The sequence below is a fragment of the Jaculus jaculus genome, chromosome Y (genome assembly GCF_020740685.1).
Source record: "Jaculus jaculus isolate mJacJac1 chromosome Y, mJacJac1.mat.Y.cur, whole genome shotgun sequence".
Taxonomy (NCBI): domain Eukaryota; kingdom Metazoa; phylum Chordata; class Mammalia; order Rodentia; family Dipodidae; genus Jaculus; species Jaculus jaculus.
In genome coordinates this window covers 7,643,892-7,668,674 of record NC_059126.1, presented here as the reverse complement: position 1 = coordinate 7,668,674, position 24,783 = coordinate 7,643,892, and the positions used below count along the sequence as shown (strand labels likewise).

Sequence of the window (24,783 nt, the reverse complement as noted above, 5' to 3'; positions counted from 1 at the left end):
CTAGCTTGTGAGGGATGTAGGGAGTTGAGCATGAGTCCTTAGGCCAGCACCTTTACTGCTAATCCATCTCTCAAGCCCCAAAATAATTTTTAAAGGAAACTTGTTCTTACATAAGACAACTTTACATTTCACCGGTCTAATATTTCCTCTCAACATATTTTTACTTATATCACAACTGATGTTCACATAACACAAGGCCACTGCACACACAAAATGAGAACTTTTCATTAGTATATTTCAGTTTCTCTCACTCAGACTTTTAAGTTTTTGTTTTATGCTTTTTTATAAAAATATACTATTTTTATTATAATTTAATTATTTATTTGAGAGAACAAGGGGGGGCGGGAGAAAGAGGCAGGTGTGACCAAGAGAATGGACGTGACAAGTGCTCTACCCTCTGCAAACATATTCCAGGTGCATGTGCCACCTTGTGAATCTGGCTTATGTGGGTATTGTGGAATTGAACCTGAGTCTTTACATTTAACAGGTAAGCACTAAGCCATCTCTAGAGCCCTACATAAATAAATAAATGAAATATATACATAAAAATTGTGTACTTATTTGGAAACAGAGAAGAGATAAAGACAGAGAGCAAATATGCACCAAGGCCTCTCCCCCTGTTGGGCCTTGAGAGGCTGGGACATGAGACCTAGTGGAACTTCCTGAGCCTAACTGCCTCCACCCAGCTATGACTCAGCAGGGGGCCAAATGGCCTCTGGCCTGCCACTTCCACACAGGAAGTTAGAGTCCCGTCCACCCCCCCCCCCCACTTAGAACCAATCATCTCAGAGGTCACAGTATGCTATTGGCCCTTACATCTCACCCCACCCTAAAGTCTCTGCCTTTGTTCTCAACATTATATAAACACCCACCTGCAACAATAAAGTGAGTTCCTACTTGGAAAGGACTCCCGACTCAGTGTGGTTTTTCTCCAGTGGCCAGGAGAGGTTTCTGGGTCATCAGAAGCTTATCATCCCCTCAACACCTAGGGAGGAACCAGCAGGCCTGGTTCTTCCCTCAGCACTACCTGTGTGGGAAGGAGCCCAACATCCCCCCCCTGCAAATGAACTCCCCCTCCTATGCACCACCTTGTACATCTGGCTTTATGTGGGTACTGGATTGTCAAACCTGAGGTTATTTTGTAGGCATGTGCCTTAGCTGCTAAGCCATCTCTCCATCCCTTAAACTTATTATTATTATTATTTTTAATTTGAGATAGAGTCTCACTATATTGCCCAGTCTGACCTTGAACTCACTTTGTAGGCCAGACAGGCTTTGAAGAGTCTCCAAGTAGCTGAGATTATATAAGCAACAATCAGACCCCTCCATGTTTATCATACTTCTATAAGGCACCTGGCATGTGATGGGTGCTCAGAGCATGTTGGTTGAATGAATAATGGATGAAAGGAGTGGAAAATCCATTTTTTGTAGTGTATTCCTAGCAATTAAAGACTATTCATAGGGTGGAGTGATGGCTTAGCAGTCAATGCACTTACCTGCAAAGCCAAAGGACCCAGGTTTAATTCCCAGGACCATGTAAGCTAGATGCACAAAGTAGCACATGTGTCTGGTATTTGTTTCCAGAAGCTGGAGGCCCTGACACATCTATTCTCTGTCTCTTTCTGTCTCCCCCCCCCCCCGCACTCTCTGTCTCTCTGCCTCTCTCAAATAAATAAATATTAAAATTTTAAAGAATTCTTCACACTGGGCAAGGTGGTCCATACCTTTAATCCCAGCACTCAGAAGGCAGAGGTAAGAGGATTGCTGGCAGTTTGAGGCCACCCTGAGAATACATAGTGAATTACAGGTCAGCCTGGACTAGAGTGACTCCTATCTTGCAAAAACAAAAAAGAAATAAAACAAAATAACTAATCAAAGGAGACACTGGTTTAAGAGTAACCTACCACTGCTTTCGAACTTTTAACTTCATCAAGAATGTTTCATGTCACCCTGACAAATTGTGAACTTTAGGAAACCAACAAAAGCATTTCCCTTTTCCTGTGTTATAAGAATATACAGGGGCCTGGATATATGGTTTAGTGGTTAATGCCTATGAAGCCAAAGGACCAGGTTCAATTCTACAGTACCCACCTAAGGCAGATGTACAAGATGGCTCATGTGTCTGGAGTTTATTAGCTATGGATAGAGGCCCTGGCATGCATATTTTCTCTCTTCCTATCTGTCTCTTCCTCTCTTTCCCTCTCCCTTTCTCTATCAAAATAAATAAATAAAAATATTAAGACTAATCAAGGCTGGGCATGATGACATATGTTTTTAATCCCTGCAATGGGAAGCTGAGGAAGGAGTATCATTGTAAATTTGAGGTCAGTTGAATAATACAGTGAATTCCAGGTCCACCTGGAAAAGAAGAGGTTGTTCACTCTGCTAAGAAACATGGCAGGTGAATTTTCAAAGATAAAGAGAATCCCACACCTTTGGGAAAATGAGGTCCTTTTATAGCAACTAAGAGACCATTATCTGGACTTTTCTGTGAGCCATTTTGTGGAAGGTTATTTTTGAGTAGTTAAGAAGCTTTCTAGGAAGTAAATTTTATTTGTATTTACTTATTTAAAGAGAGAGAGAAAGAGTGAGGCAGAGAGTAAGAGAGAGAGAGAGAATGGGTTATGCCAGGTGTCCAGCCACTGGAATCAAACTTCAGATTCATGTGCCACCTTGTGATCTGGCTTATGTGGTTCCTAGAGAATCAAACTTGGGTCCTTAGTGTTGCAGGAAAGTGCCTTACCTACTACTACTACCTACTACCCCATCTTTCCAGCCCCAATTTGTTTGTTTTGGCTTAGGGTCTCACTTTAGCCTAGACTGAACTGCAGCTCATTATGTAGTTACAGTGTGGCCTCAAACTCACAGCCAAACTCTTACCTTTGTTTTCTGAGAGCTGGGTCCTAAAAAAAAAATATATATATATATACACACACATGCATACATATATATATATATGCACATACATACATACATACATACATATACATATATATATACATATATATACATATATATAAATGATTGTGATGGGTGATTGTACACATCTGAATTTTCTAGAAAAATTTAATGGTATGACTGAAGCTCATGAATTTCATACTATGCAGTGATCACATCAACAAAGCTGAAGGACAATAGCTATCAGTGAGCATGGGAAGGGAGGAAGAAATAAAACAAGTCTAATAATCCATTGGTAATTCATGGGCAATACAAGTTATACTGTGCTTTCTTTTGTATGTTGAAGGTTTTCATGGAGTTGGTGGAAAGGCTCAGTGAATAAAGTTGTTGCCATGTGAATAAGTTAGTTTCTTATTGCTAGGACAAAGTACCTGACCAGAAGCATCTTATGTAAGAAAAGTTTTTTTTTTTTTTTTTTTTTTTAACTTACTGTTTCAAAGGGGCATCCATAATGGCAGGTCAGCATGTTGGCAGAAGCCAGACACATTTAGTCCATAGTGAAGAAGCAGAGGAGAGTGATGAATGTCAGATACTCACTCAGCTTTCTCCTTTATTTACTTAGGTTATTTGAGAGAAAGAGAGAGAGAGAGGTGCAGAAAAGAAAGAGAGAGAGAGAGAGGGAGAGAGAGAGAGAGGAGAGAGAGAGAGAGAGAGAGAGAGAGGGAGGGAGAGAGGACAGGTGCATCAGGACCTTCAAGTACGATAAACAAACTCCAGATGCATGTACATCACCTTATGCACCCATCTTGCATGGATCCTGCAGAATGGAATCTGGGTCCTTTGGTTTCACAAGTAAGCATCTTAACCACTAAGCAATCTCTCTGGCCCACAGATTTTTCCTTCATATACAGTCCAGACAGCAAATGAAATATTGCTACCAATGACCAAAGGTTTGTTGCCATGATGATTATAAATCTTGTCAAGTAGGCCACCAGAGTTTATCTATCACATCATTCAAAACTGAGGACCAGACTTTGGATCCCAGAACTCATGTAAATGCTGCCCTCTGACTAAAATGCCAGCACTTGGGAGGTGGAGACAGGGAATGTTCTCAAAGCTGGTTAGCTAGTGTAGCCAACTCAGTGAGCTCAAATGAGAGACCTTATGTTATCCTCTGGACTCCACACACACATATATGTTCATCTGCACAAAAGGCACACACACATATACAAACACATGTATAAACATGTACACACACATCCACAATGAAAAATAATTTTTCCACAAGTAAAATACTTTAAAAAAAATGAGGGCTGAGCAGATGGTTTAGTGGTTAAGGCAATTGTCTGTAAAGTCTACTGTCTGGGGTTTGACTCCCCAGTACATATAAAGACAGATGCAGAAAGTGGTAAATGCATCTGTGGTTAGTTTGAAGTGTCCAAAAGTCCTGGTGTGCCCATATTCTCTCTCTCTCTCTCCATGGAAATAAAGGGATAGACAGATAAATAAATTATTTAAAAATAAATAGGGGCTAGAAAAATGGTTTAGCAGGTACAGCACTTGGTTACAAAGTCAAAGGACCCAGGATCAATTCTTCAGGACCCACATAAAGCCAGATGCAAAAGGTAGCACATGCATCAGGAGTTTGCAGTCACTAAAGGCCCTGGTGCAACCATTCATTCTCTGTCTCTGTCAAATAAATAAATAATTTTTAACTAATTAAAAAAACCTCAAAATTTCACTTTCTATGGCCCGTGAATGTAACTTATCAATATGATGAGGCAAAAATCCAGAGCCCACTGACTCAATGAAGGTTTTATGTGATGGTGATTATCCAGTACCCTAACTTATGGAAGTGATCAACACCCACCAGCTGAGAACAACTCCATCTCCCTTTATCCCCATACTAATTCTCCCTGGCCTTCCTTAACCTCTACATGTTTGCACTTCCAAATAAGCTGGTGTGCCATGGGTAGTTGGTTTTTATTTTGGCAGAAAGGCAAATCTAGCCACACTTCCTAACTGATTAGCTAGCTAAACCTCTGGAACAAAACAAGTGTTGTCCACATCATTTAACACCCCACAACTTTCTGTCCCTTCTTCAATCTTCAGGGAAACCTTAAGCTTCCTCTTCTGTCATTCACCCCAGGTGTTGAGAAGCATGTCTGTGTACCTAACCCTGTCCTGAAAGGCACACAAGTGGTTTATTCTCCAGTACCCATTTAAGTCAGATGCACAAGGTGGCACATGCGTCTGGAGTTCATTTGCAGTGACTAGAGGCCCTAACCTGCCCATTCTCTCCATTTCCAAATAAAATAAATATTTAAAAAGGAAATACAAGTCAGGGCATGGTGAAGCACACCTTAAATCATAGCATGCTGGAGGCTGAGGTAGGAGGATTACTGTGAGTTTGGGGCCAGCCTGAGACTACATAGTGAACTCCAAGTAAAGTATGGGCTAGAGTGAGACCCAAACTCAAAAAAAAAAAAAAGTTCCATTTAGGTAAGGATGCTGGAGTTCACAGAGAGCACCTTGCACAAGGGTTTACATAAATAGCTAGCAGCTGGATCATAGTTCGAAGACAGAATCTTATCTGGCTAGAAGTAAGCAGTAATTATCTTCCTAGCTCATCCCATTTGTTCATTAAGACAGAGCTAGAGGAATCACAGGCCTGGTGTAATCTGCCACTTCCCCAGTAGGTGACACTTTAAGCTAACAAAGTATCCAAGACAATGTCTGTGGAAATTGCTTTTCTTTGATTATTACAGAATTGTAAGTCAAAATGAATTTTATCCCTCCCTCTTTCTTTAAAAAATGGGGGTGGGGGCTGTGAATACACATATAGTGTGACTTTCTTGCCAGTCAGAAAATGATATTTGTCTTAACCCATTGCCTAGGGAGAAAATATCTGTCACAATTGACACCTATTAAATTTTAAATGAGGTAGGGAGCTGGGGTAGAAGGTCTGAAATGCACTGTTTAATCAAGATCCTGGGTGGATACCCCCTTCCATTTGTAAGTTCTGCTGACAGCCCCTGAGGACACAAACCAGAGGTGGCTGTCTGGACCCCTCCAAGCAGAGAACACTTCTGCTTGACATCAAGTGTTTAGGCTGGGCACAGCCAGGAAGACCATGCTGGCAGCTCTATTACCTGCTGCTTCCCAGGCTGAGGGAGACCAGGCCTGTACTTTCCCCCAGCCATTTCCTCTCCCTGCACAGTGCAGTAGGATGAAGAAGGAGATCTGCACCTTGTGAAGTCAGAGGAGTTTAGCATGTCCTATTTCTATACTTTTAAAATTATTTACATATTTGCAAGAGAGGGAGAGAGAGAGAATGAAATGCAGGCCCTGCCATGCCCATTCTCTCTGTCACTCTCTCCTCTTTCTCTCATTAATTCTCTCATTCATTAAAAAGAAAAAGCCAAATATAAGAAGAAAAAGCCTAACTCCACACTCATTTGCCACCTGTCCATCTGACATCTGGCTTACTTGGGTACTAGGGAATTAACCCTGGGTCCTTCAGTTTTGCAGGCAAATGCCTTAACCACCAAGCCCGGTCTCCAGCTGTATGCTTAATTTAAAATCTATTTATCTCTTGTTGTATTTCCCAAGAGCCAAGACAATTGAGCCAGTCATTCCAGTTGAATAAATCCATGTTATTTAAGCTTCATCAGTTAAAGAATGAGAATAAAATGTCTTGATATGCAGATGAATTGTCTGCTCACAGCACAATCACCAGATAGAATTATTTATTTATATTTGTGTATTTATTTACTTATATTCTTTGGAGAGAGGGAGAGAAAAATATGGGGGGGGGGGGGAGAGGGAATGGGTGCACCAAGAACTCTAGCCACTGCAAACAAATTGTAGATGCATGTGCAACATTATGCATCTGGCTTTATGTAGGTATTGGGGAATTAAACCTGGGTCCTTTGGCTTTGCAGGAAAGTGCCTTAATTTCTAAGTCATCTCTCCACAAGGTATTATAGTTACCTTCATGTTGCTGGGAATAAACACCTGGCCAAAAGTAGTTGATGGAAGAAAAGTTCTTGTCTGTTTTTCACTCAAGCCCAAACTTACCTGGGATTCCCTGTGCTGTCTTATGTGCCCTCAAACTTACACAGATGCTCCTACCTTGATCCCCAAGTGCTGCAATTAAAGGTATGTGCCACCATGCTTTGCCTAGGAAAAGTTAGTGTTTTGGCATACAGTCTCAAGGAAAGCCTCATGATAGAAGTAGAAATCATGGCAAAAGCAGAGGCTGGACATCACCTCTGCCAAAGCAGGTAGAATACAGCAACAGCAGATTTAAGCTGAGATCTGTCAGGAAGGAGCTGGCAGGAACACCAGTAAGTCCAATGCTCAAGTACACACCTCCTCTGGCAAGGCTCCACTTCCCAGATTGCCACCAGCTGGGGTCCAAGCATTCAGAACACATGAGTATATGTGTGCGGGGGTGGGGGGGTGGCAGGGAGAGGTGAGGCATGGATTCAAACCACCACACAGAGACAGTTAGCACTTCCATTTCAACTATCAGTGTCATCCTTGCCCGGCCCACTGGAGAAGGTATAGGATGCTAAGACAGTGACCCTAAATTTTCCCCAAAGTTTTTCTTCTTTCTCCAGCCTCCCTCAGAGCTGAGGTGATATCACTGTCCTGCTATGTGGAATGCTGGCAGCAATGGTGGTCTTGGCCTGAGACAGTTAAGATCCCATGCTTCCACCATCCCTTCCACACATCTTGGAGGCCACTTGCTCTGTGTGGGGTTCTGATGAAAAGCACCTGAAAAAACCTGCCCTGAACACAGAGCAATTAGGTGTCAGGCAGCAGAGATAATATGTGCTTCACTGTCACTATGGACTTCATTGTCACTGCCGACTCTGGGAATCAGAATGGAACTCAGATTGTGAAGCTGAGTGCCAGATCTGAAGGGTAAAGCATAAGCTCCTGGGCTTTTGCTAATATGCTCATCCCAGTGTCTCCTCTTGCACTAGACTTCCATCCTTATAAAAATGCCTGCCTTCTGGCCAGCTGGGACTTGTTTTCAATGCAGACTTCTGTTTATCACAGAGCAGCCAAGATATGCTGACATTTTTTTCAGGCTATTTTCTCTTTTGGAATCTTTCTCTTTTTCCCCTCTGAAATGTTGTCTTTCTTTTTGTTTTTCACTTTATTTTGTTCTGAACATACTAAACTGGTTAATATGTACAAGTAAGTAACACACAGATCTTTTTGTTTTGAACCTAGCACTTTTCTTATTTCAAAAGTATTTATTAGAGAATAATGTGAAGATACATTAGGGAGAGCTGGAGAGATGGTTCAGTGGTAGGTGCTTACTTGCTAAGCCTGACAGTCCAACTTTCATTCCCTAGGACCCATGTACAGCCAGATGCACATAGAGGTACCTGCATCTGGAGTTCATTTGCAAAAGCTAGAGACCTTGACATTACTGACCTCTTCTCTACTTTTCTTTCTGCCTCTTTCTTTCATTTTCAAATAAATAAAATGTTTAAATACTTTAAAATTCAGCTGGGCATGGTGGAACACACCTTTAACCCACACACAGGAAGATTACATAGCATTACATTTTGTTGCTATGTGATGGATTCTTTTCATTGTATATTAAAATCATAAACATCTTCCAAAGTTTTATCCGTAACTCTGTTTCTCCAGGTAAGTTTCCAAATGCTGAATTTCTTTTCCTAGTCATAGATCTATAAGGACCCTGCTACATATTGCCAAATTACCCTCTAGGAAAGTGCTACCAACTTATAGTAAAGTGACTGTTCGGGCTGGGGAGATGGCTTAGTGGTTCAATGCTTGCCTGTGAAGCCTAAGGACCCTGGTTAGAGGCTTGATTCTCCAGGACCCACATTAGCCAGATGCCCAAGTGGGTGCATTCACGTAGAGTTCATTTGTAGTGGCTGGAGGCCCTGGCGCACACATTCTCTCTCTCTCTCTCTCTCTCTCTCTCTCTGTTCATCTCTCTGTCTGTCACTGTCAAATAAATAAATAAAATAAAAACTTTTAAAAAGTGAATATTCTATGCAGTCTTGCTGAATTTTATAAAGTTCCGAAATAATTTTATTTATTTACTCATTTTCACACAAAGGAAGAATGAAAAAACACACAGGTAGGGGAGGGAAAAGAGAGAGAAAGAGAAGGAAAGAAAGAGAATTGGGGCCTCTAGTCATTGCAAATCAACTCCACTTTGCCCATCTGGCTTTTCTTGGGATTCACTGCCAGGTAGTTAGGTTTGAAGGCAAGTGCCTTAAACCTCTGGGCAATCTATAGTGCCCATATATTTTTTTTAGGGAGAGGGAGACAGAGAGGGGACAAACATACAAACACACACACACACACACACACACAACACAAACTGTGGTAGTTTGATTCAGATGTCCCCAGTTAACTTAGGTTTTCTGAATGCTAGTATCCCAGCTGATGCAGATTTCCAAATTAAAGCCTCCTGGTGGCAGAGTACTGTTGGGGGCAGGCTTATGAATGTCATAGCCTGCCCCCAACCTGTGGGGCCAATGTTACATGGGGTGGTCGAGGAGGGCTGCAACCTGAAAGAACGGGTGGGAAAGAAGGAGACCAAGCAAAGGTTTTGTCAAGGTCTCGTTTAATGTTGGATTTTTTAGCCTTTTTATAATCAGTCAGCAGGCAGGGGGGTCAAGCTGGGGGCACAAGGAGGTAGGGCCACCTGGCCGTAATCTTACTGGAACATCTTGGAATGGAACATCTTGTGACATTTTTTCAGAGCTGTTGTTTGCCCTCGAGGAGGGGCCATATGAGGGCTGTTAGTTCTTCTTTTGTCCTAGGGCAGTCAGGTCATGGTCTCTGACATTTCCTCCCTCTTTATATAATTGAAATGGGTGAGGTACCCTGTCTTAGGCTATATGGTATCCTTCCAGTCCTAGCACCAGTTACTGAAGATGGCCCGCCTGTCTTAAACTATGAGGGCTGCCTCCACCCCTGGATCCACAATAATCACATCTTTGGCCATGATCACAGCTCATGGAATGGTGATCTGCCTGTCTTAGGCTATGTGGATGGCCTCCAGGGAATGGGCCCTGCAATATTCTCCTCTCTGGCTGCGGCCATAGCTTAGCGGTGTGCCCCTGGGCTTGGTACCATAATAATCCCATAATTGGGAGCCTTGCAGCCATTTAGGGAATTGAAACCATGACCTATTGTTAGCCAAGGGAGAAAAATCAAGTCGGGCTGAAGGAGACCGAGGGGTGCCTCATGTGTTTGTCCCTCTTCTTCTTGTAGCTGCAATCTGTGGTAATGGACAGATACCGAATTTCTGGTGGCAGAATCAACCTGTTCTTTGACAAAAGAAGTTAGTGGTTTAAATGCCCAAGGTCCAAAAGAAAGAAGAAGGAGGAGTCCTACAAAGAGACCAAGAATAGAGGGGAGTAATGTGGAAAACAGAGGAGAAGTGGAGAACCAGTTTTGGTACCATGACTCCTGCTTTTCCCAGTTACGCTTTCATTCCTCCAAACTGGAATGGACCTTGTCAATACTATTTTGATCTAGGCCAGTTTTGTCCACATAAAAACAACATTCTTCCTTAAGTGCAGCACAGAGTCCCCCCTCTTGTAGAAAGACTAGGTCTAGCCCACATCTGTTTTGGAGGACTACTTCAGACAAAGATACCATAGAGTCCTTTAAGTCTTGAAGACCCTTTTGTAATTCCTGTAAGTCCTTATCTACTGCCAAAGAGAGTTGATTAAATTGTTGTTGGGAGGTGACTAATGAAGGATGCCTGTGCCTGTTCCGGCAGCACCCAACCCCAGGATAACAGCAAGAGTGATGGCAGTGATAGGCTCCCGTTGGCACGTGACGGAGATGTTTCTTCCTCCCAAAAATGGAGGAACTCATCTTTGGAATGCATTGTTAGCTTGGGAAGAGTTGTACAAGGACACAATAACCTTTGTGAGCTAAGAGGTGGAAGTTACAACCTAAGGAGTGAGATCAGTAGAGCATGCGAAGTAAGTGCCAGCAGGGGCAACAATATAGAGAAAGCTAGAGTTAACAACATGAGTGAGATTGCAGGTTGTTTGAAGCTCTACAGGGAGAAGCATGGATGGACACAGGAGGCACATCCCACACCCAGATACCTGGGCGACTGTGAGGCCAACCCCATCTTGCCGTTGTCACTGTAAAGCCATGGTGTCAATGGTCACTGTTAGTTCTGCATATAAGGCTATCCCTTCAGAAAAAGGGGGCCGAGGTGAATAACAAACCCAGCATTCCTGAAATTCAGATACATTGGTCTGATGTATGGCCTCTATAGAGGCGTTAACCATGGTCAGAATAACGAGTGCTGATGAAGGCAATCCTAACAGTAGGGTAGGTCAAAATAGAGTGACATCAGTAACAGCTTGTGGTGTTGGCGGGGGGGGGGGGTGTATGTTTTTAGCCTGGCTGGGAGAGGGCTGATGAAGAATGGGATTTGGTCCTATACCAAATTTAGAGAATTGAGGGGGTGTTTTAAGAAGTTTAATTTTAAAAGTGTGGCCAGGGTCTGTCCCATAGGCATATAACCTAAGGCCCCACTCAAAGCCTCTGTTGGTCCAATCCTGTCTTTTGCCTTCTGGCGTGAAGCTCATATTGAGTGGATTACACCACCCTTTTCTAGAAGAATCATGTCCGCATTCCGATTTAGTGGTCTTGGATCAGAGACAGTATAAAGTCTTTTTTTTGGGGGGGGGTTAAGTATGGTCTCATTAATTGAAGCTTGTAAAGAGCTTAAATCTGTAGATAATTGAGCAAACTCTTTTTGAAGCTTAAGCACATTCTGTAATTCAGTTATCTGTTTAGTGAGATGTTCTTTGGCACCAGTAAGGGTAGAGGGGTGAACCCCTGGAGGTAGCAGAGTGGGTAATAGAGTGGGTGTACAAAGCTGGGAGGGGTAAGGCAGCGGCCTGAAAGGGGGGGGGGCGATGCAGCGGGAGACCAGTCGGGATTATGGTATTTAGCAGCCTCATCTTCAAGAGAAGCAGCATCACCCGGATCGAGTGGCTCAGGATCACAGTTTTTTGAAAAAACTGGGTTAATGAGGGGCATACATTGAGAAGCAGTTTGGGAGGGAATAGGCTCGGGTAAGGGCGGATATAACTTTTCTATTGTTCGAGGGGCACCAGAGTTATTGGAGCTACAACCCATATTGGTAATGACTGACGGGCAAGGGGATTTCTCAGAAGGAGAAGAAAGTGAAACTAAAGAAATGCTGCATGAGAGAGGGCAGAGGCAGTATTCAGCGACAGAAAGGAGTTGTTGTTTATCTGGATCTGAATGCGCGTCCTCCACTATGTCTCTTATGAGTCCCCAGTAGGAGAAAATCGTGGAGGGAAGAGAATCAGGTCCCTCCTCTAGAATATGGTGATTTAGGTCTTTACTGACCTTTTGCCATTTTTCAGGATGAGTATCAGGACCAGAAATAATGAACCAGGGACACACTTTGTCAATGAAAACAAAAAAAATTAACGAGGTTCTTTTTCTTAACTCTAATTCCTCTTTCCCTGAGTGAGCTCTTTAAATCCTTAAGAAAAAGAGCCTCTTTACTAAGCTTTTGGCCCATTCTGAAAATCAGACAAGAATGAAAAATAAAGGCCCTGACTTACTGTGTCCCATAGCCGAAATCACGAGTGACAAAATGGCAGGGCCCTCTTCAAAATGTCTCATTGCATCCTGAGGAGATCTCCAGCATGGTTAGTCATCTGGTCGAGACCCGTGCCTTGAGCCCCACATTGGGCGCCACTTGCCCCTGACCTGCGGGGCCAATGTTACACGGGGTGGTCAAGGAGGGCTGCAACCTGAAAGAATGGGCAGGAAAGAAGAAGGAGACCAAGCGGAGATTTTGTCAAGGACTTGTTTAATGTTGGATTTTTAAGCTCTTTTATAATCAACCAGCAGGTAGGGCAATAAGGGGGGAAAAGGGGGAGGGGGTACAAGGAAGGAGGAAGTAGGGCCACCTGGCCGTAATCTTCTGGAGCATCTTCTCGGAATCTCTCTTGTGATGTCTCCCAGACCAGCTGTTTGTTCTCGGGGGAGGGGCTGCATGAGGGCTGCTAGTTCTCTTTTGTCCTCAGGGCAGTGAGGGGCCATATGAAGGCTGTTAGTTCTTCTTTTGTCCCAGGGCGGTCAGGTCATGGTTCCCCTTGCTTGTGTTTGGTACACAATTTTGTTGCTATTGGTCACCTTATGCTGGGCAGGGGGTGATGTCCAACCTATACACATGCCATCATTTTCTCCTGACATCATGGAGCTTCCTCACAAGTCAGTAAGCCAAATTAAGCCTTCTTCCCCCTACAAGGTGCCCTTGGTTGAATGATTACTATGAGAAATGCAAACCTGACTGCAACATACGTGAATGGCTGGAAAGGTTGCTCAGTGGCCAAGGCACTTGTCTGCAAAGTGCATTTGCCCAGATTTTGTTCCACAATACCCACATTCATCAGATGCAGAGAGGGATGCTCTTTTGTTGTTTTGTTTGCTGCAGCTAGAGTCCCTGGCATGCACCTTAGACCCACTTTTTGCACATAAGTAAATACAATATTTTAAATGTATATACATTTATATTTAAAAAATTAAAAATATATTAATATTATTTTATTTATTTGAGGGGGGAAGAGAAAGAAAGAGGCAGACATAGTGAGCATTTGTGCAACAAGGCTTCTATCTGCTGCCGATGAACTCCAAATCCATGTGCCCTTTGTGTATCTGGCTTTATGTGCGCACTGGGTAATTGAACCCAGGACACCAAGATTTTCAACCAAGTGCCTTAACACCCCAAAAAATCTCTCCACCCCTTATTCACTTATTATCTGTCTAATTCTAGTGAGCTAAGGAAAGCCCTTCAGGGATGTGTACAGCTGGAGAATGCCCAGATTAAGGCCAACATTTAAGAAGAAAAGTCAGCAGATATATTTTGGGTGTGTTTGGCTCAAGGTCATGCAACAGGTTTGAAAGGTTACAATAGTGAACATAAATGGCAAATAAAGGTGCTGCGGTTACATTCGTGATGCTGGGGGTGGGGGTGGGAATGGGGGTGGGGGTGGGAACACCTGACCAAAAGCATGCGGAAGAAAAGATTTATTTTGGCTGACAGTCTTGAGGGTAATCTTCATGATGGAAGGGAAAACATGTCATGGCCAGAGGCTGGACATCACCTTTGCCGCAGTAGATGGAACACAGCACCAGGAGAGCAAGATGAGCTCAAGTTCTGGCAAAGAGGGAGCTGACTATGAAACCCCTAATCCCACCCCCAACAACTACTTCGTCCAGCAAGGCTCCACCTCTGAAACTGTCATCAGCTGGAACCAAGCATCCAGGACATGAGTTTGTGGTAACATCTGTTACAGCACCTTTATTTGAAAAAGAAAGGACCCCTCAAAGGATCATTAATACATAGATCCTAGATCCTAATGGGGAACTCCCTCAGCAGTAAGAGGTCTGAGAACCTCACAGCACAGAGAGTTTTACAAGGGGAAGGGTGGACATGTGGACAACTGACACATCACACCATCTTTGCAGGCTACCTGTGCTGGAGAGGCCTCCCATTTGACTTGTCACTTTATCCCACACCCAACAGCCATAAAACCATCTGATATGGGGACCACAGGAGCTCTTCTGGGTTTCTGTAGAACAGAGTCATCCTCCATGATGGCAGTGGAAATTTATGGCATGACCAGAGGCTGGACCTCACCTCCTGGCCAACCTCAGGTGGATAATGACAGTAGAAGCATGTATCACACACTGTTAAGGGGAATCTGGCTAGAACACCCATAAATCTGAGCCCAACAATACATTACTTCCAGGAGACTGGAATTTCCAAGTTTCCATCATCTGAGGACCTAGCATTAAGACCACATAAATGTGTGGGGTCACCCAAATCAAACCACAACAGGTACCAAGGTTCCTGCTAGAAACATCCTGGGGTTCTGGTGGCTCAGACTTGTGTCAACACCTTTTTGATGTCTTCAAATGTGTAAGAACATGGAAGATGTTTTCCTCTGCATATAAAGCCCTCTAGTTATTCTATTTGTTGTTGTTTATTTCTAGTTAGTATCTTGCTCTAACCCAGGCTGAATTGGAATTCACTATAGTCTCAGGATGACCTTACACACATACGTGTACACCTCTAAATAGTACATAGTCATTCACGCGTGGGCACTCCAAACTTATGCATAACCATGCACATCCATGTACACCCACAAAACACATACAAATAACGTCACATTACACCATCTTCAATCCTCACACAGGTCTGCAGAGGCCTACATGGCCCTCACACTAACACCCACATATTTAGTCCACCCCATGTCAGTGCACAATCTCACACATCCATTCATGACAATCAATGCCACTCTGATACATCTGCACACAATTTTAGACATCCTCACAGAGAAAACAGCATCCTCAACACACATCTAATAGTTCCACAGAATCTAAAATGCTACTCTGAGTACTAAGCCTGGGTCAATAACCTGGATCTCTACATTCTTAAGAAACTGAAGCTGGGGGCTAGAGAGATGGCTTAGGGGATAAAGTGTTTGCCTGTAAATCCAAGGGATCCTGGTTTAATTCTCCAGGACACACTTAAGTAAGGTACACAAGGGGGCCCATGCATATGGAGTTTGTTTTCAAGGACTAGAGGATCTCTCTCTCTCTCTCTCTCTCTCTCTCTCTCTCTGTGCCTCTTTCTCTGAGACATTGTGTGTGTGTGTGTGTGTGTGTGTGTGTGTGTGTGTGTGTGTGTGTGTTTAAGAAACTTAATGTGCATCCAACATCAAAAGGAAAAGAGTGTAGTAAATATGAGGCTTCCCACAGAGTGGGGGCAGTTTGTGTCAGTAATTTGTGTTTTCATGTTTTTATTTAATTTTATTTATTTATTTGCCAGGAAAGAGAGAGGCATAGGGTGAGAGAGAGGGAGGGAGAGGGAATGAGCATACCAGGGTCTCTAGCCAGTGGAAATGAACTACAGACATGTGCTCCATCTTGTGTATCCAGTTGAGGTGAGTACTGACAAATCAAACTTGGATCCTTAGGCTTTGAGAGCAAGTGTCTTAACCACTAAGCCATCTCTCCAGATGAGTGTTTTCAGTTTTTTACATAAAGATTCTTTCTTTCTTTCTTTCTTTCTTTCTTTCTTTCTTTCTTTCTTTCTTTCCTTCCTTCCTTCCTTCCTTCCTTCCTTCCTTCCTTCCTTCTTTCTTTCTTTCTTTCTTTCTTTCTTTCTTTCTTCCTTTCTTCCCTTCCTGCCTTCATTCTTTTGATCCTTTCTTTCTTTTATTTTCTTAATTGAGAGCAAGAGAGAAGCAGATGAAAGAGGAAGAATGGACATGCCATGGCCTTCATCCACTGCAATCAACTCCAGAAGCATGTGTCACCTTGTGTTTCTGGCTTATGTAGGTATTCCAGATGCATGCACCACTTTGTGAATATAGCGTTATATTGGTATTGGGAAATCAAACCCAGACTATTCAGGCTTTTTAAGCAAGTACCTTTCATCATGGAGTCAGCTGTCCAGCCACCAGTGCTCATTTCAAACAATTCTCCTCACTGAGTTGACAGAGTGGTGCTCAGTGAGCAGTGGGTTCTTGTAGTATCAGAGCAGCTCTCTTGGCTGTTCCCATAAAATGGTGACTATGCCCATATGTTCTCTGCCAGATGTTCCATCATATAAGTAAACCTGGGGAATGACATGAGTTAGTATACATAATTCCTTTTGGTCTTTAAAAAATTCCAGACTTGGGCTGGAGAGATGGCTTAGTGGTTAAGCGCTTGCCTGTGAAGCCTAAGGACCCCGGTTCGAGGCTCGGTTCCCTAGGACCCACGTTAGCCAGATGCACAAGGGGGCACACGCATCTGGAGTTCGTTTGCAGAGGCTGGAAGCCCTGGCGCGCCCATTCCTCTCTCTCCTTCTATCTGTCTTTCTCTCTGTGTCTGTCGCTCTCAAATAAATAAATAAATAAATAATTAAAAAAAATTCCAGACTTATTCAAACTGTAAGGCAGAGTGTACAGGCAAACCAGGAAGTATGGAGTTTTAAGAAGGGCCTGCTCATTTTCTGATGGCTTTGTTTTCAGTATTGTGTCACAGTTTTGTTGAAAAGGGGAGGATTGTAGAAAATAGATTGAAGACTTAAATGTAGTCCTACTTCTCTAAAGTCCCCCAGGTTTATTACAAGCTTAGGTCCTCCCCAAGGGCCTTCTCTTTATCTGCCTGTCAGAGCAGCAGGATGGGGGAAGAGGCCCCAAGTGTTCAGGAGGGTTAAAAGGCATTGGTTGAGAGTTGGTTGAGAACTGCTGCTTGTATAAAGAGAGCGGCAAAAGGTGTCCTGCAGGTTGGAAGATGGCCGAGGCCTCAGAAACATGTAAAGTGTGGTGATTTCTTCTTCTTTGTTTTGTTTTTGGTTTTTTGAGGTAGGGTCTTGCTCTAGCCCAGGATTACCTGAAATTCACTATGTAGTCTTAGGGTGGTCTCAAAATCTCAGTGATCCTCCTACCTCTGCTTCCCAAGTGCTACACTTATTCTTCATTTTGATAGAGAACCTGTCTTAAATAACAATTAGGTTTACTGTTAAGAATGGAATTGCTTTTAGAGGAATGGAGTCAAGCAGGAGATCTTCCATGGGATAGCACTATGCGATGATGTAAGGACCTGAATTGTGTGACTCGGAGAGTAGAGAATCTGTTTTTAAACAGAGTAATTAATGATAAGCTATAGGTATCCTCTGGTGGCCACCTATGTTAAATGCTTTCCAATCAATTGAACAGTAAGTATTTTTCCAGAAAATCTTGGCCACCCAATTCTAATGACTTTTTCTTAAAATCTTTAAAGTGCCTTTTAATCAATTCCGAAGAACATCTTTCAACAGACTGATTTTGACCAATATCTCAGAAGACAAGAATAAGACATAAAAACACAACAACAAATACAAATATGCTAGCAATTCCAGCTTTCCTGACACTGTCACGTGGCTGCCAAGCAGAAACAGAAGGAGGAACAAACTTCCATTGGAGCCAGAGATGGTCAAGAGTAGCCCTTGATCCCTCATTCATGAGAATTAATGCTGCATTCAGCTCCCCTCTTGGGCCCCAAAAGAGCATGCAAAGCCATAAAACCAGAAAAAAAGCACTTCTGGAGGTTTGTAACCGGGAAAAGAAAGGGACTCATCATCCTAGAAGAAAGCTCCCCAACTCCGGCTGCATATGTGGGAAGAGAGGTAAATCCTGTTGGGAGAAACGACCACTAGTGAATTTTGGAGGAAGGCCTCTGCAGTCTAATGGGAGTAATGAACTATAGTGAATTTAGAAAGGGGCCCTGTAGAGTGTTTGGAGTGGTGACTAGCAGTGAAGACAGAAGTGTCTTTTACGCTATACATGGGGTGATGAGCAGTGACTATAAGAGGAAGGTCATGTGGATTGCAGGAAACCATGAGAATCCATGGGTGTGAGAAGAGGGGTGTGTAGACTTGGGGGTTGAGTCAGAGGAGAATATACTGAGGGTTCTGTAGGTTGTTAGAGTGGGTTGCTCAGCATTGAATTTAGGAGGGTGTTGCTGAAGCACAGCCATATAGAAAATCAAAACAATGAAAAGTATTGAAAATTCAAAGAAGGTGATATACATCATGTGATGGTGTGATCGTCAGTGAATGAATATACTAGGAGGCAGCTATACAATGTTAGGAGTAATGACAACCTGTGACTAGAAGGACCCACTAGACTTTGGGTTTGTTTGTCTGACAGAGGCTGGTGCAGGGCCCTGTTTACTTTATTATAAAGTGTGAACATGAAAGAAGGGTGCTTCAAATTGTTTTTTTTTTCCTTTTGTAATAAGTGTCAAATAGGGAATAGGACCCTAAAATCAAAGGAAGTATAGGACCCTCCTACTATATTGGCTGCTAGTCATCCCCTTCAAGAGAGGGCATAGCCCTCCACCCAAAACACTGCCATTCATTTTTGCCCACTGTCTTTTAGGTCGTCATCCTACATTCAATTCTGCTCGTCTTTCCCGTCAGTTAACACCACCTTCCATCCACATTCAATGGTTTTCATTAGTCATCACTGCCTGCAGGACATTCCTACCATGTTCACTATGTTAAACACACACACACACACTCATTACCTTTCATTGCTTAGCACAGACCACATCATTCTTTTTCATATGCATATTACTCCATGTGCAGTTCCTACATCCAACCCTTACTACTGGAAACATGAGCCCACAGTTTACAGTGTCCTCCTTTCCCACTTGCTTCTATTACACTTCCTGAGTACAGGGCCCTCATCACACTTACAGCATTCACACAACCCAACAGTTTTCAATATATTTATCTGACATTCACTACTGGAAACCACAGTTTACAATGTCTTACTTTCCCTCTTGAATCTATTACACTCCCTGAGTACAGGGACCCCTTCTCACATGGACAGCACTCAGACAGCCCCACAGTTTATAGCATCTTTAGCCTACATTCACTACTAGCCACCCATGTCCACAGTTTAGAGTGTTCTTGCCTCCACTTACATCTTTATATCACTACCCCAGTACATTGCTTGCATGGCCCACTTATAGCTATCATATAACCATGAAGCTTCCAGTACTTTTTTCGTACATTCAGTGCTGTTGACCACAGTAAACAGTCCACATGGTTCTTTTCCAACACTCACTACTCTGCAGTGCCCTCTACATTACACGCTGCACTCTTTCTACCTTCATTCTGGTGACCATAACCACAGTCTATAGACTCAGCTAGTATAGTCATTGTGTCAGCCCACCTGATAGTGGACTGAATGTTCCTCCTCTATTAAATACCCTTAATTATTCATCAATATGCAGAGCAATTTTAATGTATTAATTGCATATCTTTACACTCCACAGACCTCTCTATCTACAGTCATGGCTGGTGAACACATACCACTGTATAGAAATCTCTTCCCCACTTAGGTCATTTCATTACTCCCCATGGTGCACAGATCTGTACTTCCATATTCACTCCTCACATCTCAGACAGGTGTTACTCCTCGTCCACAGTGCCCTCCTCCTGTTCTCACTCACTACAGTCTACAACACCCTTCCCCTATTGCCACTACCCACTTAAATACTTAATAGTCAATCCTTCCTACTCTCAATGAACATCACTGAGTCCATAGACTATAGCACATACCTAAAGCACACATTGCTTGGATTACTCTCCATGCTGTATAGATCCTCATCTTAGGCAAACAGTCTATATCTCATACCAACACTCCCTCATTTCCCACAGTCCTCTTATACTCCCTGTTGGTCAATCCACACCTGACTCTAAAATAACCTCCTCATACATACGCTGCTTATTACTTTTTCCAAAGTCAACAAGTTCTTCCTTAAGAACTCATTGTAGTTCATCTCACCTCACCTTTCTCCTACATTACATGATGGTTGAAATGACAGTGTACTCTAACTACTTCCAATATTCAACTACTGTTATTATGCCCCAGAATCTATAAAGCCTTTTGTTTCCCAAACATTCACAAATGGGTGCTCTACTACAGTGTCTATAGCATGCTCCTCCACATACTCACTTCTTCTTATAAATCCTATACTCTAAACAGACATCTTCCTTCATTCACAGATGTTCAATCTCAACTCAAGACTTAAAACTTCTTCCCACCACACTCCCTACTGTCATTTCTATCCACATTCCATGGAAATGTTTTCCATTACTCACTACTCTATGACCACTCCACAGACTAGTGTACCCTATTTTTACATTATTACTGGTAGACTACAACCCAGTCTACAGATGCCATGTCCTTCATTCTCTGTGAATCTTTCCTCTATATATTTTGAAACATTTGCTTCCTACATCCAATGCTGGTCATGGCATCTCACTTAATACAGGAACCCTGTCTACTATATTCCCTGCTGATCATCTCACTCCACAAATTATAGCACTTCCCTCTCAAAATCTCTGCTTGTCATTTCCATACACATTCTATAGTAAATCTTATCCTATTTGAACTGCTGGTGACAAATCCATACACATTATAATACCACCCTGCTACATTCAATACTGGTCACTTCTTAAAGGATCCTAAAGACTCTACCAGCAAACTGTTAGACCTGATAAACACCTACAGCCATATGGCAGGATACAAAATAAATACAACACAAATCAGTAGTCTTCCTATACGCTAACAACAAACACACAGAGGATGAAATCAGAGAATCACTCCATTCACAATTGCATCAAAGAAAATAAAGTACCTTGAAATAAACCTAACCAAGGAAGGAAATAATCTCTACAAGGAAAACTATAAAACACTCAAGCGAGGAATTGCAGAAGACACTAGGAAATGGAAAAACATCCTCCCTTGTTCCTGGATCAGAAGAAACAATATTGTGAAAATGGCAACCTTACCAAAAGCAATTTACACATTTAATGCAACCCCATCAAAATTACAATGACATTCTTCAAAGAAATAGAAAAAGCAATCCAAAAATTAATTTGGAATCACAAAAAACCTTAAATACCTAAAATAATACTGAGCAACAAAAATAAGTCTGGTAGTATCACCATACCTGATTTTACCCTATATTACAGAGCCATAGTAACAAAAACAGCATGGTACTGGTACAAAAGCAGACATGCAGATCAGTGGAGCAGAATAGAGGACTCAGATGTAAGTCCAGGTAGCTATAGCCACCTGGCATTCGATAAAAATGCCAAAAATACTCATTGGAGAAAAGACAGCCTCTTCAGCAAATGGTGCTGGGTAAACTGGATATTTATCTGTAGAAGGATGAAAATACATTCTCCTCTCTCTGCATGCACAAGAATTAAGTCCAAATTGATTAAAGACCTTAACAACAGACCAGAAACTCTGAAACTGCTAGGAAAAAAAGTAGGGGAAACCCTTCAACCTACTGGTCTTGGCAAAGACTTTCTGAATATAACCCCAATTACTCAGGCAATAAAACCACAGGTTAACCACTGGGAACTCATGAAATTATAGAGATTTTGCATGGCCAAGGGCACTGTGAATAAAGCAAAGAGGCAATCTACAGAATGGGAAAAAATCTTTGCCAGCTATATATCTGATAGAGGATTAATATCTAGGATACACAAAGAACTCAAAAAATTAAATAATAAGAAATCAAACAAGCCAATTAAAAAATGGACTATGGGCCCTCAGACACTTCCTTTCAGCCTTGTCCATGGCTTGGCACCATCTCAGGTTGCAGCGGCCACCACTCCTGTTCTTGCCACAGCTCTCTCCCTTTCTTCCCTCCCTGCTGGATCCCACCTGCTATGGCTTTACTCACTGTGGCACCCCAGCTCTGAAGAGCCAAGAACGCATCCTGCCTTGTTCTTGCTTCCCATCATACCAGTGCTTCTTCCATGAATTTGAAAGATGTGCTGGCCAATCTGATACCTGAAGAGCAGACCAGAATTAAGACCCTCAGGCAACAACATAGCAAGACAGTGGTGGGCCAACTCACTGTGGACATGATGTATGGTGGCATGAGAGGCAGGAAGGGACTGGTATATGAAACTTCAGTTCTTGATCCTGATGAGGGTATCCGTTTCCGTGGCCACAGTATACCTGAATGTCAGAACCTGCTACCAAAGGCTAAGGGTGGAGAAGAACATCTGCCTGAAGGTTTATTTTGGCTGCTGATAACTGGTCAAATACCAACAAAGGAACAGGTACCTTGGTCTCACAGGAGTGGGCAAAAAGAGCAGCTCTGCATTCTCATCTGGTCACTATGCTGGACAAATTTCTTAACAACCTACACCCAATGTCTCAGTTCAGTGCAGCCATTATAGCCCTCATCATTGAAAGTAATTTTGCCCAGGCATATTCTGAGGGTGTCCGCCGAACCAGGTACTGGGAGTAGATTTATGATGACTGTATGTACCTGATTGCCGAGCTATCATGTGTTCAGCAAAAATGTACTGGATGTTTACTGGTAAGGAAACAGTACTGGGACCATTGACTCAGAGTTGGACTGGTCCCAGAAACCAACATGTCAGGCTATACTGATGCCCAGTTCACTGAGCTCATGCGTTTGTACCTCACCATCCACAGCGACCATGAAGTTGGCAATGTAAGTGCCCATACCAGCCACTTGGTGGGCAGTGCCCTTTCAGACCCATAACTGTCCTTTGCAGCAGTTGTGAATGGACTAGCAGGGCCTCTGCATGGACTGGCAAATCAGGAAGTACTCTTCTGGCTAACAGAACTACAGTAGGAAGTTGGTAAAGATGTGTCAGATGAAAAGTTACCAGACTACATCTGGAATACACTTAACTCAGAGCGGGTTGTCCCAGGCTATGGCCATGCAGTACTAAGAAAGAGGGATCCGCAGTATTCATGTCAGTGAGAGTTTGCTCTTAAACACCTGCCTAATGACCCCCTGTTTAGCTAGCTGCTCAACTTTACAAGATTGTATCCAATATCCTACTAGAGCAAGAAAAGGCTAAGAATCCTTGGTCCAATGTAGATGCTCACAGTGGAGTACGACTCCAGTACTTAGCCATGATGGAGATGAATTACTACACACTCTTGTTTGGGGTGTCATGGGCACTGGGTGTGCTGGCACAACTCACCTGAACCTGAGTCCTGGGCTTCCAATTAGAAAGGCCCAAGTCCATGAGCACAGATGGTCTGATGAAGTTTGTGGACTCTACATCAGGGTAAAATGGATCTTGGGGTGCAGACTGACTAAGAAAAGGAGGAAATTTTAAAATAAAGTATATTTTTTTTGTTTAAGGGTGCCTTTAAAGACTTAAGATTAAATTGTATCTGAGGCATTGAAAATGTTTGAAGTTAAAATATAAATTAAGACTTTTGAAGTTGAAGTGACCCCCTTCTTCCCTATCCAGCTCCCCTTTTTCTGCCTTGCATGACCTGTAGGATGTCCAGGACTAGTGCATGTAGTATGGGTTAGATTTGTCCACCCCATCTCTAGAGAGAGTCTGGCTCTTCTATCCTTAAGTCCAAGCAGGTTCCAAGACACTATAGACACACTGAAGCTTCTGCTTCCACTCTGGACATCCTTCTAGATCAATACACCAGGGTTGTGCACTTCATTCCCTTAGAAGTAGTACTGGGTTGTCAGTTCTGTCAGTTCCTACAACCCTTGAACATGCACAGAGGCACCTCCTGGCAAGACCTGTTGGTTAGCCTGGTGTGCTTTGGCAATTTTTTTATGCTACCACGTTGCCACAATGGCATGGCATTTTTTATGACTGGCATTTGATTTTTATTTCTCTTAAAAAATTTTCCTACTAAAATTAAAGTTTTGTCATGTTGTTTCCAACTATATTAAAAACCTCCAGACTTTCTACCTGCTGTGCCTATTGATTCCACTTTCAACAGGTCTGTGAAACCTGTGGTCCTCCCAGTCATTTGGCTTTAATAGTACTGAATGTGAACTAGGGCTTTTCTTTCCATGTAACATAAGCCACTACTCTGACCTTGTTTTCTCTTCTGTTACTGTGCTATGGCATGTAGGACAGGGCTCAGGAATGATCATCCCCTTCATGTTCTATTCACAGGGGTTCTAGCATTTTTTTTGAATGAGAAATAATTCAAAATTGGATTATGCTCCCCTTTAAATATCAGATGTTACTAGAACTGGGAACTTCCAAAATAGGAAACCTTCCTTTCTCATCTCATACCAGAAAATAAAAAGCTCTTATTTACCAATGTCTTTCTCTTGGCCTTTTTGTAAGTGGTCACAGTACAGTGCTTATTTTAAAACCCAATTTGCACAGATTTTCAATGTCTCAGAATGCTCTACTGCCTTTTCTTTGAAAAAGGATTGAAATACACTCCTGCTGTGCCCCTCCTCCCAAAAGTCTTGTCTGTATTTGTG

At 42.7% G+C, this 24,783-nt stretch overlaps 1 pseudogene; it reads left to right on the top strand.

The window, feature by feature from the left end:
* Positions 1-22,210: 22,210 nt before the first annotated feature.
* LOC123457086 lies at positions 22,211-23,603 on the top strand (annotated as a pseudogene).
* The last annotated feature ends 1,180 nt before the right edge of the window (positions 23,604-24,783 follow it).